The sequence below is a fragment of the Trachypithecus francoisi genome, unplaced genomic scaffold, assembly GCF_009764315.1.
Source record: "Trachypithecus francoisi isolate TF-2019V2 unplaced genomic scaffold, Tfra_2.0 Lachesis_group20, whole genome shotgun sequence".
Classification (NCBI taxonomy): Eukaryota; Metazoa; Chordata; class Mammalia; order Primates; family Cercopithecidae; genus Trachypithecus; species Trachypithecus francoisi.
Window position 1 is genome coordinate 54737374 of NW_022681466.1, and position 10902 is coordinate 54748275.

The window sequence follows — 10902 nt, forward strand, 5'->3', positions numbered from 1 at the left end:
AAACCCCGCCTCTACTAAAAATACAAAAAAGGTCGCTGGGTGTGGTAGTAGGCACCTGTAATCCCAGCTACTCGGGAGGCTGAGGCAGGAGAATCACTTAAACCTGGAAGGCGGAGGCTGCATTGAGGTGAGATTGCGTCGCTGTAGTCCAGCTAGGGCGACAGAGTAAAACTCCATCCCAAAGAAACAACAAACAAGATTCAGTGAAATCCTGTAAGAAAGCCCCTGAATGATGCAAGGATTCCTTCTGTGTTTCTGCTTATGCAGGTAGACTCCACTCATCCATCGGACCTCTTTTTTTTTTTTTTTTTTCAGAGACTGGAGTGCAGTGGTACAATCACAGCACATTGCAACCTTGAATTCCTGGACTCAAGCAATCCTCTTGCCTCAGTCTCCCAAGTAGCTGGGACTACAGGCACATACCACCACACCCAGGTAATTTTTTTTTTTTTTTAATCACTCTGTCACCTAGGCTGAAGTGCAGTGGCACAATCTTGGCTCAATGCAACCTCTGCCTCTGGGTTCAAGAGATTCTCCTGCCTCAGCCTCACAAGTAGCTGGGATTATAGGCATGTGCCACCACTCCCAGCTAATTATTTTTTGTATTTTTAGTAGAGACGGGGTTTCACCATGTTGGCCAGGCTGGTCTCAAATTTCTGACCTCCAGTGATCCGCCTACCTTGGCCTCCCAAAGTACTGGGATTACAGGCATGAGCCACTGCACCTGGCTCCACCTAATTTTTTTTTTTTTTTTTTTTTTTGAGAGGCTGTCTTGCTCTGTTGCACAGGCTGGAGTGCAGTGGTGCAGTCTCAGCTCACTAAAACCTCCATCTCCCGGGTTCAAACAATTTTCTGTCTCAGCCTCCCAAGCAGCTGGGATTACAGGTGCCCGCCACCATGCCTGGCTAATTTTTGTATTTTTAGTAGAGATGGGGTTTCACCATCTTGTCCAGGCTCGTCTTGAACTCCTGACCTCGTGATCCACCCGCCTCGGCCTCCCAAAGTGCTGGGATTACAGGTGTGAGCCACCGCGCCCGGCCTGGCTCCAGGTACAGGTAACATTTTTTTTTTTAAGACTGAGTCTCGCCCATCCTGGCTAACACGGTGAAACCCCATCTCTACTTAAAAATACAAAAAACTAGCCGGGCGACGAGGCGGGCGCCTGTAGTCCCAGCTACTCGGGAGGCTGAGGCAGGAGAATGGCGTAAACCCGGGAGGCGGAGCTTGCAGTGAGCTGAGATCCGGCCACTGCACTCCAGCCTGGGTGGCAGAGCGAGACTCCGTCTCAAAAAATAAAAAATAAATAAAAAAAAAAAGACTGAGTCTCGCTCTGCCAGGCTGGAGTGCAGTGGCGCAATTTCGGCTCACTGCAACCTCTGTGTCCTGGGTTCAAGTGATTCTCCTGCCTCAGCCTCCCAAGTAGCTGTGACAACAGGCATGTGCCACCACACCCAGCTAATTTTTGTATTTGTATTATTATTATTATTATTTTTTGAGACGGAGTTTCGCTCTTGTCACCCAGGCTGGAGTGCAATGGCGCCATCTCGGCTCACCACAATCTCCGCCTCCCGGATTCAAGTGATTCTCCTGCCTCAGCCTCCTGAGTAGCTGGAATTATAGGCAGGTGCCACCACGCCCAGCTAATTTTGTATTTTTAGTAGAGTTGGGGTTTCTCCATGTTGGTCAGGCTGGTCTTGAGCTCCTGACCTCAGGTAATCCGCCCACCTCAGCCTCCCAAAGTGCTGGGGTTACAGGCATGAACCACCGCGCCCAGCCCAAATTTGTGTATTTTTAGTTAGAGACAGGGTTTTACCATGTTGGGCAGGATGATCTCGATCTCTTGACCTTGTGATCCGCCCACCTCAGCCTCCTTTTAAAGTGCTGGGATTACGGGCATGAGCCACCACGCCTGACTCCAGGTAATTTTAAAACAAAATTTCTGTAGAAACCTGGTGTGGTGGTTTATGCCTATAATCCAGCTTTTTGGGAGGCTGAGGCAAGTGGACTGCTTGAGGCAAGGAGTTGGAGACCAGCCTCGGCAACATGACAAAATCCATCTCTACAAAAAATACAAAAATTAGCCTGGTGTGGTGGCATGTACCTGTAGTTCCAGCTACTCAGAAGGCTAAAGTGGGAGGATCGCTTGAGCCTGGGAGGTTGAAGCTGCAGTGAGCCATGATCGCACCATTGTACTTCAGCCTGGGTGACAGAGTGAAACCCTGTCTTTTTTTTTTTTTTTTTTTGAGACGGAGTCTCGCTCTGTCGCCCAGGCTGGAGTGCAGTGGCCGGATCTCAGCTCACTGCAAGCCTCCCTGGTTTAAGCCATTCTCCTGCCTCAGCCTCCCAAGTGGCTGGGACTACAGGCGCCCGCCACCTTGCCCGGCTAATTTTTTGTATTTTTTTTAGTAGAGACGGGGTTTCACCATGTTCACCAGGATGATCTCGATCTCCTGACCTCATGATCTGCCCGTCTCTGCCTCCCAAAGTGCTGGGATTGCAGGCTTGAGCCACTGCACCTGGCCGGAACCCTGTCTTTAAAAAAAGTGTTTTTAGGGGCAGGCGTGCCCCTAAAAAAATATATATATATTTTAAATAGAGATAGAGGCCGGGCACAGTGGCTCACGCCTATAATCCTAGCACTTTGGGAGGTCGACGCAGGCAGATCACTTGAGATCAGGAGTTCAAGACCAGCCTGGCCAACATGGTGAAACCACGTCCCTACTAAAAATAGAAAAATTAGCCGGGCGTGGTGGCAGGTGCCTGTAATCACAACTATTCGGGAGGCTGAGACAAGAGTATTGCTGGAACTTGGGAGGCAGAGGTTGCAGTGAGCCAAGATCATGCCATTGCACTCCAACCTGGGCTGACAACAGGGACCAAAAAAAAAATAGAGATGGGGGCTCTCACTATGTGACCCAGCCTGGTCTCAAACTCCTGGCCTCAAGCAAACCTCCCATCTCAGCCCCTATAAGTTCTGGGATTATAGGCATGAGCCACTGTGCCTCGTCATCTAATCCCTTGTTAAGCCTCTTCCACACAGTGCTCTTGGGCAGCTGCAATCCAGCAACAATCCCGTGTCCTTTCTCTGACCTCCTGCAGTTTATGAGCCAAGCCTTCTCATGAAGCTCTCTTGTCCTGACATCACAGGCCATCTTTGGCTTGAACCAGAGCTTTAGCCTTCACAGTTCAGGGGTTGTGCATTAGGGTTCTTGCTTCCTGTTTAGGAGTACTGAAAGTTAGCAGGGAATAAGCACAGCTTCTGATTGACTTGTCGGAGTCTGGGCTCCACCACACTACCGCTGAGTGGTTCTGGCCCCTGCACCTGATCTTAGAGTCTTGGTTTCCTCAACAGTAAAATGGGGTTCAGGCCAGGTGCACTGGCTCATGCCTGTAATCCCAGCACTTTGAAGGCCGAGGTGGGCGGATTCCTTGATGTCAGGAGTTTGAGACCAGCCTGGACGACATGACGAAACCCTGTCTCTACTAAAAATACAAAAATTAGCCAGGTGTGGTGGTGGGTGCCTATAATCCCAGCTACTTGAGAGGCTGAGGCAGGAGAATCTCTTGAACCTGGGAGGCAGAAGTTGCAGTGAGCTGAGATAGCGCCATTGCACTCCAGCCTGGACGACAGAGTAAAACTCTGTCTCGAAAAAAAAAAAAAAAAAAAAAGCCAGGCACAGTGGTTCACGCCTATAATCCCAGCACTTTGGGAGGCTGAGGCGGGCAGATCACGAGGTCAGGAGTTCGAGACCAGCCTGACCAATATGGCGAAACCCTGTCTCCACTAAAAATACAAAAATCAGCTGGGCTTGGTGGCACAGGCCTGTAATCCCAGCTACTGAGGAGGCTGAGGCAGGAGAATTGCTTGAAACCAGGGAGGTGGAGGTTGCAGTGAGCTAAGATTGAGCGACTGCACTCTAGCCTGGGCGACAGAGCGAGATTCCACCTCAAAAAAAAAAAAAAAAAAAGAGGGGGGGTTGGGTTCAAATGCTTTCTTTTCCATGCTGGTGAAGATGAAATGAGAAAGTGAAGGTGGATATTTCTAACCTAGAGCCTGACACATGAACAACAGGAGCTCAACAGACGCCAAGCTCCTTCCTTCCTGGCTTTGCAGTGGGCTTTCCCTGTTCACTCCCTCCAATGGGGCTAAAGTGGGAGGATCGCTTGAGCCTGGGAGGTTGAAGCTGCAGCGAGCCGTGATCGGACCATTGCACTTCAGCCTGGGTGACAGAGTGAAACCCTGTCTTTAAAAAAAACTTGTTTAGGGGCGGGTGCAGTGTGTCCCCCTTGCACCCCTTGCACCTCTGTTGAGACACATATTGAGTCAGAAATGGAAACTTTCCTTTCAACACCTCCCTAACTCTGTTCATCAGCTTCCAGTTCCTGTTCTCTGGGTCAGTGGGGCCCTCAAGTCCAGACTTGGGCCATGACCTTTCCAGTCTCCAGGTATAGTTCTAAAGGTGGCTGTTGAGTGGAGCCTGGGTGTCCCCACTGCCTCAAATCCTTCCCGCCATCAGCTAAGCCTTTACATCCCTCCCTCCCTGCCAGGACAACCTGTTTGCTTCACAGCTGCTGTGGAAGAGATAGGCAGCCTGGATTATCAAGCCAGACAAGGCTCCTTGCTGACAGTTCCCACCCACCCAGAGGCAAGTGTTCCTTAGCCCTTAACCCCCTCTGTGCTGGGTCTTCAGGCCTAGGGACTTGGCACAGCAGGGAAGATGGGCAGGCCTGGTACCCTGTATACCAAGTTCCCAAGTCTGGTGTCATGAGCACAACAGGGTAGGAAACAGCATCACCTGTAGGCTCCAGGTGCCCATTCTGCATACTAAGCCCTTTCCTTCCTGGGTTCATGGAAGTTCATGGTAAAGAGGGCCTTAATAGGCCTCTGAAGGCTTAGGCGGAAGGCTCTATAAGTCTCCACTCCCTCTTCCTGAGGCTGGTTCCAGGCTCTGGTGACAGAGGCCTGGCTTTCTGCATTCTGGGGGTCCACTGGTGTTAGTACAGGTGCTAAGGCATCCTCTCCTCACTCCCTATCCCCACATCATTGCCCCTTCCTCCTCTCCAGCACCCTTCAGATCTCTTTCAGCAAGGCCCCTCCCATCTGCTTGCTGAAGTCACTGTCCTTGACACTTAGGCCAACCTGGACCATCTCCTCGTTGGGTCTCATTGCAGCCACTGAGGACTCCTTTTCCTGAAGGTCAACAGGAAGCAGTGAAAAAAGCAGTAGTGGGCCAGGCATGGTGGCTTATGCCTGTAATCCCAGCACTTTGGGAGGCTGAGGCAGGTGGATTGCTTGAGCCTCAGGAGTTCGAGACCAGCCTGGGTAACATGGTGAAACCCCATCTCTACTAAAAATACAATTAGCCAGGCGGTGGTATGCGATTGTAGTCTCAGCTACTTGGGAGACTGAGGCAGCAGAATCGCTTGAACTTGGGAGGTGGAAGTTGCAGTGAGCCAAGATAGCGCCACTGCACTCCAGCCTGGCAGAGCGGGACTCCGTCTCAAAAAACAAACAAACAAACAAAAAATTAGCCAGGTATGATGGTGCATGCCTATAGTCCCAGCTACTCAGGAGGCTGAAGTAGGAGGATCACTTGAGCTCAGGGAGGTCAAAGCTGCAGTAAGTCGTGATGGTGCGACCGCACTCCAGCCTGGACTACAGAGAGAAACTCTATCACTATCTCTCTATCTCGCAAAAAAAGAAAACAACTCTGCTCCCTCAAATATTTTTCCCATTTCAGTAAATAGCAACTCCGTTCTTCCGTTCTTCCAGACGGGACAAAGATCTTGGAGGCAATTTATTTTCTTAATTAACTTTTTGCTGAAGTAGAACATATGTTCAAAAAGTACATGACTCATAAGTGAATTATCACAAAGTGAACACACCCATGTAATCACCATCCAGTCAAGAAACAGGACATTCTCAGGGGGCTCCTGTGCCCTCTATCTCAGTCTCTTCTTCCCCAAAGGTGACCTTTAACCTGACTTCTAATGTCATAGCTTAGCTTTGCCTGTTTTTTGGACTTTATATAATGGAATGATACAATCTGTATTATTATTATTATTATTTTTGAGATGGAGTCTCGCTGTGTTGCCCAGGCTGGAGTGCAATGGCATGATCTCGGCTCACTGCAACCTTTGCCTCCTGGATTCAAGCAATTCTCCTGCCTCAGTTTCCCAAGTAGCTGGAACTACAGATGTGTACCACCATGCCCAGGTAATTTTTGTATTTTTAGTAGAGGTAGGGTTTCACTATATGTTGGTCTGGCTGATCTCAAACTCCTGACCTCAGGTAGTCCACCCACCTCGGCCACCCAAAGTGTTGGAATTACAGGTGTGAGCCACCATACCCGGCTCTTATTATTATTTTTGGGATAGGGTCTCACTGTGTCTCCCAGGCTGGAGTGCAATGGTGCAATCTTGGCTTATGGCAGCCTCAACCTCCCAGGCTCAAGCAATCCTCCCACCCCAGCCTCCTGAGTATCTGGGACTATAGGTGCAAACCACCATGCCCAGTTAATTTATTTTGTATCTTTTGTAGAGACAGGGTTTTGCCACACACTCAAGTGATCTACCCACCTCATCCTCCTAAAGTGCTGGGATTACAAGTGTGAGCCACTGCACCCAGCCTATGTCTGGCTTCTTTCACTCAACATTACGTTTGCAAGATTCATTCACGTATTTGCATGTAGAAGTAGTTCATTTGTTATTATTATTGCATAGTATTCAATTTCATGAATATGATACACATTTTTCATTCTACCATTGAGGAACATTTGAGTTGTTTGAATTTGGGGGCCATTATTCATAATGCTGCTGTGAGTATTCTTGTATCCATATGTATGTACATCGCTGTTGGGAATGAAATGATTAGGTCAAAGGGAATGCTTATGTTCGGCTGTAGTAGATTCTGTCAAACAGGTTTCCAAAGTGGTTGTATTGACATATATTTCTACCAGCAGTGTATGAATGTTCCAATTGCTCTTCCTCTTCACCCATACTTGATATTATAACTTTTTTTCTTTTCATTTTAGTCATTCTGGTGGGTGTGAAGTGATAATCTTATTTTGGTTTTAATTTGCATTTCCCTGATGACTAATGAAGTTATGCATGCTATTCCTGCCATTCTTTACTATATAACAAATCAACCTCCAACTTAGAAGCTTAAACAATGAACAGTCCATTTACTATCTCACACAGTTTCAGGAGTCTGGATTTTAGGAGGCTGGCTGGGCAGAACTGGCTTGGGGTCTCTCCTACAGATGCAGCCAGAGGGGGGCTGGAGGTGCTGCAGGTAGCTCTCTCTCTTCACGTAGCCAGGGCCTAACCCTGTGGTCCCTCTCTTTGGGCTTCCTTACAGTACAGTGGCCTCAGAACAGTCATACTGCTTACATGGAGGCTAAAGGCTTAAAGAGAGAGTATTCCAGCAAACAAAGATGGCTTTGCCATCTTTTGTGATCTAAATTCAGAAGTCACATAATGTCACTTCCACCATACTCTTTATTGGCCTAAATAGCCACAAAAGTCTGCCCGTTTCAAGGGAAGGAAGCATAGGCTCTACCTCTGATTGTAAGGACGGTCAAAGTGACACTGTAAGAGGAACATGTAGGATAGAAGATATTGTTGCCACTATCTGTGGAAAAGACAGTCTGTCACACACATTTCACACATCTATTGGCCACTCCTTTGTCTATTTTTCTGTGGCGTTACCATTTCTTCCCTTACTGATTGGTAAAACATATTATGAATGCTAGTTTTTTTTTTTTTTTTTTTGGCCAGGCATATATCTTGCAAATATTTTTTCCTATTATTCTGAGGCTTGCCTTCTTATTTATTTATTTATTTATTTATTTATTTATTTATTTATTTTTTGTTGAGACAGAGTCTCACTCGTCACCCAGGCTGGAGTGCAGTGGCCGTCCGCCTCCCGGGTTTACGCCATTCTCCTGCCTCAGCCTCCCGAGTAGCTGGGACTACAGGCACCCGCCACATCGCCCGGCTAGTTTTTTGTATTTTTTAGTAGAGACAGGGTTTCACCGTGTTAGGCAGGATGGTCTCGATCTCCTGACCTCGTGATCTGCCCGTCTTGGCCTCCCAAAGTGCTGGGATTACAGGCTTGAGCCACTGCGCCCGGCCTTATTTATTTTTTTTTGAGACACGGTCTCTGTCACCTAGGCTGGAGTGCAGCGTGATCATAGTTCACTGCAGCCTCCATCTCCTAGGCTCGTGCGATCCTCCCACCTCAGCCACCAGAGTAGCTGGGACTACAGGCACAAACCACCATGCTCAGTTCATTTTTTTTTTTTTTTTTTGAGATGGAGTTTTGCTCTGTTGCCCAGGCTGGAGTGCAGTGGTGCGATCTCAGCTCACTGCAATGTCCGCCTCCTGGGTTCAAGCAATTCTCCCTGCCTCAGCCTCCCGAGTAGCTGGGATTAAAAGAGCCTGCCACCACGCCTAGCTAATTTTTGTAGTTTTAGTAGAGACAGGGTTTCGCCATATTGGTCAGGCTGGTCTCAAACTCCTGACCTCAGGTGATACGCCCGCCTCAGCCTCCCAAAGTGCTGGGATTGCAGGCATGAGCCATCATGCCTGGCTGGCCAAGACCTATTTTGATGATGCAATATATCAAAATTTTCTTTTATGGTTAGTCTTTTTTTTTTTTTTTTTTTTTGAGACGGAGTCTCGCTCTGTTGCCCAGGCTGGAGTGCAGTGGCCGGATCTCAGCTCACTGCAAGCTCCGCCTCCCGGGTTCACGCCATTCTCCTGCCTCAGCCTCCCAAGTAGCTGGGACTACAGGCGCCCGCCACCTCATCCGGCTAGTTTTTTTTTTGTTTTTTAGTAGAGACGGGGTTTCACCGTGTTAGCCAGGATGGTCTCGATCTCCTGACCTCGTGATCCGCCCGTCTTGGCCTCCCAAAGTGCTGGGATTACAAGCTTGAGCCACCGCGCCTGGCCGGTTAGTCCTTTTTTTTTTGGTCTTAAGAAATCTTGCCTATGTCAAGGTTACAGAAACATTCCTTGCTTGCTCTATGAACTTTATGTTTTGAGTTTTTACGTTAGGTCTGTGATCCACCCCAAATTAGATTTGGGTATATGGTGTGAGGTAGGGGTTGCAATTCAATTTTTTTTTTTTTTTTTTCTTTTTTTTTGAGACAGAGTCTCACTCTGTTGCCCAGGCTGGAGTGCAGTGGCATGATCTCAGCTCACTGCAACCTCTGCTGCCCGGGTTCAAGTGATTCTTCTGCCTCAGCCTCCTGAGTAGCTGGCATTACAGATGCCTGACACCTCACCAGGCTACTTTTTGTAGTTTTTATTTTATTATTATTTTTTGAGATAGAGTCTCCCTCTGTCACCTAGGCTGGAGTGCAGTGGTGTGGATCTTGGCTCACTGCAAGCTCTGCCTCCTGGGTTCATGCCATTCTCCTGCCTCAGCCTCCCAAGTAGCTGGGACTACAGGTGCCCACCACCATGCCTGGCTAATTTTTGTATTTTTAGTAGACACAGGGTTTTACTGTGTTAGCCAGGGTGGTCTCGATCTCCTGACCTGGTGATCTGCCCACCTCGGCCTCCCAAAGTGCCAGGATTACAGGCGTGAGCCACCATGCCCAGCCTATTTTTGTAGTTTTTAGTAGAAACAAGGTTTTACCCTCTTGGCCAGGCTGGTCTTGAACTCTAGACCTTGTGATCCACCTGCCTAGGCCTCCCAAAGTGCTGGGATTACAGGTATAAACCATTGTGCTTGGCGCAATTCAATTTTTTTCCCCCAATACAGACCCAGTTGTTCTAGCACCATCTGTTCCTTTCTCCCTTGAATTGTCTTGGTGCCTAGAATTACCTTTTAAGGTGTATCAAATGATATCACTGCTTTTTCAAAGCCTTTCAGTGGTTTCCCACCTCAGAATAAAGGCCAAAATATGCCTCATTAAGGTTCTACATCATCTGGAAAAATGAGATCCTGACTCATCTCCTGATATCCTGACTCATCTCCTGATATCCTGACTTACTCACTTGCTCCAAACATCCTGACCTTGCTATTGTTTCATCATCCCAGACACTCTCCCGCCTCAGGGCCTTTGGATGGAAAGCTCTTCCTTCAGATATCCGCATGGCTCATTCCTTTACTTTCTTCAGGGCTACCTTCTTAATGAGGCCTTTTTTGGATCCCCTAAAATTTCAGCGGCCTCTCACACTTCTTATTTCCTTCTTTTCCTTACGACTTACCATTACCTAACATACTGTACATTTAATTTTTCTTGTTTCCATCCGAGTGTAAGCTTGAATGGCTATGCATTTATTTTGTTGACTCATCACTCTGGTATCTGAGACAATGCTTGGTATATGGCAAGCATTTGATAAATTCATTAAATGAATAAGAATGTTGGCCGGGTGTGGTGGCTCATGCCTGTAATCCCAGCACTTTGGGAGGCTGAGGCGGGTGGATCACGAGGTCAGGAGATCGAGACCATCCTGGCTAACATGGTGTAACCCCTTCTCTACTAAAAAATACAAAAAAATTAGCTGGGCGTGGTGACGGGCGCTTGTGGTCCCAGCTATGCAGGAGGCTGAGGCAGGAGAATGGCATGAACCCAGGAGGCGGAGCTTGCAGTGAGCTGAGATCGCGCCACTGCACTCCAGCCTGGGCGACACAGTGAGACTCCGTCTCAAAAAAAAAAAAAAAAAGAATATTGAGGCCCAGAAAGATGAAGTTACTCACCTAAGATTACACAGATAATAAACGACAAAGCTAAAATTTAAACCTAAGTTGCCTTACTTCAGAGTCTAAGCTCTTAAGCCTGAGAGATGGGCTCCATTACTGCGCCACTGCACTCCAGCCTGGGCGACATAGTGAGACTCCGTCTCAAAAAAAAAAAAAAAGAATATTGAGGCCCAGAAAGATGAAGT